Genomic DNA, 8,374 nt, shown 5'->3' with positions numbered 1-8,374 from the left:
CACTATGCTAAGCCTGTCTCACTCATGAGTGACTGAGTAAGTATCTGAGGTGAAATTTGATCCAATGTCTGGATTCCAGGTCCACTGTGGGTTTCACTACACTATGCTGCCTCTCAGAATGGTTACAGGAATTAAGTAATGGAGACCGAGGATGCTATCCTGAAGTTATTGAGGTAGGTAGGATGGACAGAATACTCGAATTGTAGTCAGAAACAATAGCTCTACCACCTACTATTTTTGTGACCTTGGTCAAATCATTTCACTTCTCAGAATACCCTGTTTTTCTTATCTGTAAATGAAAATAAAACTTTAATACTACTTCCTTCACAGGTTTGTTGTGAGGATTGAGTGAACTAATAATGTCTATAAAGTGCTACAGATATACATTTTTTTTTTCTAAGCATGAGTTCCCAGGATTTCAATTACCACCATGATTTCCATATTCAACATCCCATCAGTTATCAAATTTTGTTAATTTTACATCTATAATATTTATTCATTCCCTTCTCTAATAGTCTCTACTTGGCCACTATTCTTAAAGCTTAGACAAGTGCCATGTCTTCCTAATTGTTATGGAAAGCTAGGTAGCACAGTGGATAGAATAATAGGCCTGAAATCAAGAAGATTCATCTTTCTGAGTTCAAATCTGGCCTCAGATACTTACTAGCTATGTGACTGTGGGCAAGTCACTTAATCTTCTTTGTCTCCATTTCCTCACCTATAGAATGAGAAGGAAAGGTAAACTACTCCAATATCTTTGCCAAGAAAATTCAAAAAGGAGTCATAAAGAGTCCGACACAACTGAACAACAAAGATAAAATCTAATTTGTATCCCTGCTTATAGTTGCCTCCCCATCCCTTCTAACTCATTTTCTACCAAATTCTAAATTAATATTCTCAAGAGAAGGTTTTACTAATCTTATCATGGCATACTACCAAATCTGTGGTAGCTATGTATTCCCTCTATGTGAAAAATACAAACTTCTATTCTTGTCACTTAATCCGGCTCCAACATAATTTTTAGACTTATTTGACATTATTCACTTCATTCCTACTACATTCTATTCCAATTAGCCTACCAGCTTGTTCCCTGAACTCACTATTTCATCTTCTGCTTCCATGCCTTCATAATGATTTTTCCCTATGTGTGGAATTCACTTAGAATTGCTAGCTTCCTTCAAAGCTCAGCCCAGGCATAGTGTGCTTCAGGAAAACTTTCATGATTCCATCTCAGATCATCTTGTATTTACTTACATGTGTGCGTGCTAGATCTCCTATTATAATGTGAATACCATGAATTGTTGGGAGTTTTTAAAATTACCTTTATGTCTCTAGCACTTAATATAATACCTTACATATAATAGATAAATTGAAATTGATTCCCAGTCATAAATGTAATATTGAAAGATAGTTTTGAAATCATTAGTCTTTGTCATTAAAACCCTTAGGTATGGCCAAGTTTGCATTCTCTCTGTAGCCCTCCTGCCTAGTCCAGGGTACCAGAAGCTGTCTCCCTTACCTAGGGCTCCTTCCATAGTAAATGCCCAGTCTAAACACACCCCCAACCACCTGCAATAGCTTGCTCCATGCTCTCCTTATCAACTTTTTCCACCCAATATCTCTGCTACAACAGGGAAGATGCCTTAGGTCTCTTTGCCCTCTCCTATTTCCTCCTTTCACATATCTAACAACAATTAACTTAAAGGTTTCCAACAGAAACTTTAACTTCTGTATCTCATTGAACATCTCAGTCATGGTGATTTTCTTGGTCCTGATGCTATCCTATATCTTGTTCTCTCTCTCTCTCTCTCTCTCTCTCTCTCTCTCTCTCTCTCTCTCTCTCTCTCTCTCTCTCTCTCTCTCTCTCTCTCTCTCTCTCTCTCTCTCTCTCTGTCTCTCTCCCCCTGTTTATCCTTCTCTCCCTCCCCCCCTTCCCCACCCCACCCCCTTATAGTTCTTTCATGTATTCTCAAATTATAAGCTTCTGCTTTCAAACCCAGAAGTTTCAATGGACATCTCCTACAGCTGGCTTGCATTTCTACCTCATTCCACAGAAGGCTAAAGACCTGCAGCCTAAGTCTAGTGCTGGGGTGACTATTCTGAAATTGCAGATGGCACAGTGGAAATGTGAATCTCTTCACCCTCCTCTTTCAAGCTCCTAACTCTAATGGATCTCCAGTGGTGCTCTAAAATAGATGCTTTCTTTGGGAGTTCACCCTTTTCCCATCTTTGAAGATGACCAAAGGCAGAATATCTTCCATCCAAAGACTTGATATGCAAGTGACTGTTACAATAGAACTTTTATTGCATGGGCTCCCTCAATTTTCTTTCTTAAGGGAGATTGTTGCCAACAACTTGCTTCCATTTCCTTCCCTGTTGCTTCTAGGTTTTTTTTTTTTGTTTCATTTTATTAAAACATTATAGCCCTTTACCTTAAAAGTGGGGGAAAAAGTAAGACTATTAGTTATATTGTGAGAAGGGCTTTAGGCAGGTCTCTTAAAGTACATGCTCTTGACCCTACTGTGCTTCCTCTCACTCTCTAGGCAGTTGATAGGTAGCAACATCAGGAGCCTGAACTGGCTCTCTTTCTTTTGGGTTCCCCTTTAACCAATGCTTGGAGGAGTAGGAGAGACTCTTTCTCAACTTCTATATGGGTAAAGTGGATGAAAACTTATTCCTTCTTCTGAGTACTAGAACAATCATTAACTCTAAATTCATCCTTCCCTCCCTTTCTCTCTTATTCTTGTTTCCTACCCTCTCTCTTTCACATCCATACTTAGCTAAAAGTCTACCATAAACTAAACATTGATAATCCCCACTAAGTTCCCCTCTTTCTTGAGTCAGATTATGTTAATATTTTGTAGAGTTCAGCATTGCAGGTATGCTATATGTGTTGTTCAGTTGTTTCCATTATGTCTGACTCTTCATGGCCCCATTTGGGATTTTCTTGGTAAAGATACTAAAGTGGTTTGCCATTTCCCTATCCACCTCATTTTATAGACAAGGAACTAAGGCAAACAGGTTTAAGTGACCTGCCCAGGGTTACACAGCTAGTAAATATTACTCCGAGCACTGCACTCTATCCATTGCCTGTCTAGCTGCCCAATGCCGTATAACCAAGGCCTAAATGTTTGAAAAAGTAATGTCTCACAATGGGTATGAATATAAAGCAGATTCAACAGTTAGAATTTAGGTTTTTTTTTTCCTTCTCCCAGTAGGCATCTCAACAGGATGTTGTAGAAAGAATTAATTATTTGAGCAAGGGCTGAACTAGATGGCTTGTGGGGTCCTGTCCATTTTTAAGATTCTATGATTCAAGAAAAAAAAATGGGTTGGAAGCTGGAAATATAAACAAATTATGTCTGTTTGCCCTTAATTTTTGGCAAAGGTTCTGGCAACCCAATTCTAGTTCTCCTAATGGACTATGATCTTGATTTAATTAAAACTTTCACTAAAGATGTTTTTCAGAACCAAAAAGCTTTCTCCAAAGGGTAAAGTGGTTAAGTCTCATTGTTTTTACAACAGTATGCTATATTAATGAATATTCACACTAATATTAATACTGCTGCTAAAAATACTTCTGCTAAAAATGATAATGAAGGCTTCCTGGTTGCTAGCCTCAGGGTAAGGGTGACCTGAGATCAAATCCTGCCTCTGATACTGACTATGTGACTTTGAGCAATCTATCTAACCTCTTAGTGGCCCATATAATTTTCTAAGATGATAAGTTGCAAAGCAGTTGTTTATCTGCATTGAGAGAGGGAGTTTTCATAGTTGGAGTTACCCACATCAGTGGAATCATAAATAAAACCAAAGAATAATAATAACTTATAGAAAAGTGAATAATAGTTCACTTCTATACTTTCCCATATACCATTCCATTTTCCCCTTTATTGCATGCTTGCAAAGTAGGCAGATTTTGAATTAGTGAAACTTTTTAACAGTGATAGTCTCTGTTAAAATGTGAAATGATCTGCCTCAAGAAGTAGAGATTTCCCCATTCTAGAAGACTTGAACTGAGTCTGAATGAAAACTTTTTTTAGGAATGCTGACTGCTGTTGAGATTCTATGATCCTCTGATGGTCTGTTAGAAAATAGACTATGGAGCACTTCCAAAGCTACAGTTCAAAGGGATCTCAAAGGCAATGTAATACAACCCATACCCAAAGCAAGTTCACTCCTGGTTGACTCTATTTATTAGGAATTTGAACTAAAATCTGCTTTTGGTATGGACACAACTTGGTAAAGAAATTGCAGAGGAAAGTGATAATGATGCTCAATGACTTATAGCTACCACATAGTAGAGGGGAAACACAATGAATCTTACTTTTTTCCCAGCTGCATTCAATGTGCACTTTTTTTCCATAACAGAAAGTGTCCCCTCTGTTCTAATAAAACAAAATATTAGAGGTACTGAGAAGACAAAACCCTATTTACTGGAAAGTGCTGACAAAATGACAGAGACGTACAGCATTTCTGGGTATGTAAATCTAACTAATTGCATTTAACAAGGACCTTGTTTCAGAAGACAAGACTTGCCATGTTAAGTTCCAGCACCATATTTATGATGGCTAACTTCATTAAAAAATAAGAGAGGAAAGGACAAAGAAATCTACTTTCCTGAACCTGAATGCTACCAACAATGAAAAGATAGTTATTGAAATAGAAAACAGTGGAATCCTTAAGTGGGATTTTAAAATTTCCACTTCCTTCAGTCAACTGTGTAATTATAAAGATGTGGTATGTTAAAGAATACCATCTACAAAATCTTGCCTTTTCCCTACTAATTCCCTCATAGAGAATGACATAGATATGTTGCAGATGATTGATATAAAATATGTAGCTCAGTAATAGATTTTTCTTTTTAAATATTTTCTTTCAAATTTATTTGTTTTAACATTGATTTTTTTTTAAATTTTGGATTCCATATTCACTCTCTCCCTCCTTCCCCTCTGCTACCTATGGAGAAAGCAAGCAATATGACAACAATTATGCATATGAAGACATAGAAAGTGGATTTTCATATTAGCCATGAGGCACAAAAAACAGTGAAAAAATTTTGTTTCAATCTATACATAGAGTTCATCAATTCTTTCTCTAGAGGACAATAGCATTTTTCATTATGAGTCTTTTGGAATTATCTTGGATCATTGTATTGATCAGAGTAGGTAAGTCTTTCATAGGTCATTATCATTAAAATATTGCTGTTCCTGTGTGCAAGGTTCTCCCAGTTCTGCTCACTTCACTTTGCATCAGTTCATATAAGTCTTCCCAGTTTTTTTTCTGAAACTGCCCCCCCATCATTTCTTATAGTACAAGAATATTCCATCACAGTCATTTGTCACAACTTATTCAGTTATGAAGTAATTAATGGACTCAATTCTTTGTCACCACAAAAAGAGCTGCTATAAATATTTCTGTACGTATAGGTCATTTTCATTTTCCTTTGATGTTTTTATGATACAGACCTAGTAAAGGTATTGCTGGGACAAATGGCATGCGACTTTATAGGCTTTTGGGTATAATTTCTAATTATTCTCTAGAATTGCTTATTGAATCAGTTCACAACTCTACCAAGAGTGCTTTAGTATGTCTATTTTTCCACATCCCCTTTAGCATTTATCATTTTCTTTTTCAGTCATGTTAGCCATAATGATGTGTGGGGTGACACCTTAGGGGTTTCTTTTTTTTAATTTGAATTCTTTTAATCAATAGTGATTTAGAGCATTTTTCCATATTCATATTGATAGTTTTGCTTTCTTTTGAAAATTGCCTGTTCACATCCTTTGATCATTGATTAAGAGAATGAGTCATTTTTTTTTATAAATTTGGCTCAGTTCCCTATATATTTGAGAAGTGATGCCTTTATTAGAGAATTTTCTGTAATCCCCCTTCCCACTCATAGTTTCCTGCTTTGCTTACAATTTTGGCTATATTATTTTTGTTTGCACAAAAAAAAATCATGCAATTAAAATTATCCATCTTACTTCCTGTTATCCTCTGTCACTCTTTGTTTGATCACAATATCCTTTCCTTATACTTGGATCTGACAGGTAAATCTTCCCATTTTCCCCTAATTTGCTTATGATATCACCCTTTATGTCTAAACCATTTATCTGTTATGCCATTACCTTGGGATAGGGTTTTAGATGTTGGTCTATGTAGTTTCTGCCAAACTACTTTGCAGTTTTTCTTTTTTTTTTTTTAAACAAACCAACAACCTTTATTAGTAATAAATCCTAGAACAGCCGACTTTAGATAGGAGGGCAGGTTCAACATTAAAGTACTCTACAGTGAAAGAGGAGTGTCACCCACCCGCTCCCAAGGTGGCAGAGAAGCCAGGTCAGACGGCTCCCAAGCAGACCGACCCCACCTGACCTGAAGCTGTGGGGTCTCTGCTGAGATCCCTCACAGCCAGCTCCCCACCCCCAACTTCTCTTGGAGGAAACAAGACCCTGCAGCTCACAGCAAGGTCTAAAGGGGAGGGCCTGACCATAGATACTTACTAGTTGGATGACCTGGGGCAAGTCCCATTGCCATTTCCCCCAATTCAAATCAAATGAAACACAACAGAGTAACATTTTTCACACAAGGCTTTCTCTTGGTAGGAGGCAGGCCCACTCTAACCTCCCCCCCCCCCCCCCCCCCCCCCCCCCCCGCCATCCCCACCCCTCACCACCAGGAAAAATGCTTGGGGTAACATGTGAGTGGAGGACAAGGGGTGACAGGGACACACTTGATGGAACACCCCTCTCCCCCGTCGTGGGGGGGTCACTGCAGGGCAGGGTTCCTTAACAACAACATAGACAGGGCTGGGGTGATGGGCCCCGGACAGCCAAAAAACCAAGTGTCCTGGGGAACAGAGGCAGGGGGGCTCTGGTGGGACAGCAGGACTTTTTGTGAAGGGAAAGCCCACTCACAGTACCCAGGAGGGCAGGGGAGGCTGCTGAGGGTGGGGGTGCTAGAGGGGGGAGAAGGGAAGGTGGTCCGGCTGTCTTCGGGGTGCGGCTGCCAGAGAGGCCAAGGGAGGCTGCCCACAGGAGGAGGGAGGGAGGCTTTCTTTGCTTGGTCAGGATCCTGAGGGAGTGAGGTAGTCATTCCTTCTCAAAGGGAAAAAACAAACAAACAAACAAACAAACAAACAAACACCGAGGAGTCCAGCTGGGGACCTGGAAGCAGGGGAGGTGGGGGTATTCCTGAGGGAGGCTAGGGAGGGGCAAGGGAGGCTGGTGAGTTCCTGAGGGAGGGTTAGGGGCAGGACCAGGGGGTGGGGGCACCTGCGCACAGTTTCGTGCAGTGATTGAATCCACAATCCCCGACCGGCCCAGGATCAGGGGGGCGTTTGCCCACTTCCATGTGGAAACGCGGGATCTCTCGGACCAGCATCTCGAAGGCGTGCTCTACGCCCTTCCGCGTCTTGACTAAGGCCTCTACAAAGGGGATTTTGAAGCTCTTGGCTGCTTCCCTGCCTAGCGCAGGGGTCATCAGGCCGTCGGTCAGGTCGGTCTTATTGGCCATGAGGACCAAGGGAACGAGGTCCGTGTCCTTGATTCTGTGCAGCTGGTCGCGGAAGATGTTCACATCCACGAAGGACTTGATGTCATCTACCGCGTAGATGCAGAGGAAGCCCTCCCTCCAGCGCATGAACTTCTGGCGCCAGATCTGGTGCATCTTGTTGCCTGTGATGTCCAAGACGTCCAGCTGGCAGGCCTCACCATCCACCACTATCTGGGTGCGCTAGGAGTCTTCGATGGTGGGGTCATAGTCGGGACCAAAGCAGTTCTTCACTAGCTGGATGGTCAGCGCGCTCTTGCCCATGCTAGAGCTGCCCATCACCACCAATTTGTACAGCATCTTGCCTCTACCCTGGCTGGTTACCCTTCCTGAGTTGGAGATGGGGCTGAGCAAGAAGGCTCACTGGAGGCCGTGGTCGAGGACTCAAGGGAGAGAGATGAAAGAGATGCGCTTAGCCAGAGCCCTGAGAATGGACTTACTTTCCAGTTTTTCAAACAATTTTTACCAAATGGTGAGTTATTTCCACTTATTTCCCACCTTTTATCTCTTTAGTACCATTTCTATCTTATCTGCCAGCTTATATGTTATATATCTGCACAAAACACTTTTTAATCTATGTTTTATGTACATATACATGTATATTTGTATATGTGTGTGTATACACACACACACACACACACACACACACAAATGGAGAGTGAATTGGATCCAAAGACAAATAGGATGAGGAAAGTAAGCTCAATTTCCGTCAGGAAGCTGCAGAGTTTTTTTTTTTTTTTTATTTTCCTGACCCCAAACTTCTCCCCAAAATAAAGATCTGGCTTTTAAATGGTAATATTCTACTAATATTGTTTGATGG

General features: G+C 40.6%; 1 pseudogene; it reads right to left on the bottom strand.

The window, feature by feature from the left end:
• Positions 1–7,248: 7,248 nt before the first annotated feature.
• Positions 7,249–7,961, bottom strand: LOC138173888 (GTPase NRas pseudogene; annotated as a pseudogene).
• Positions 7,962–8,374: the final 413 nt, after the last annotated feature.

This window comes from Petaurus breviceps, unplaced genomic scaffold, assembly GCF_028583685.1.
Source record: "Petaurus breviceps papuanus isolate PSGF00001 unplaced genomic scaffold, PetGlider_PUasm1.0 66, whole genome shotgun sequence".
In the NCBI taxonomy this organism is placed as follows: domain Eukaryota; kingdom Metazoa; phylum Chordata; class Mammalia; order Diprotodontia; family Petauridae; genus Petaurus; species Petaurus breviceps.
This window is presented reverse-complemented; position numbering and strand designations above follow the sequence as displayed.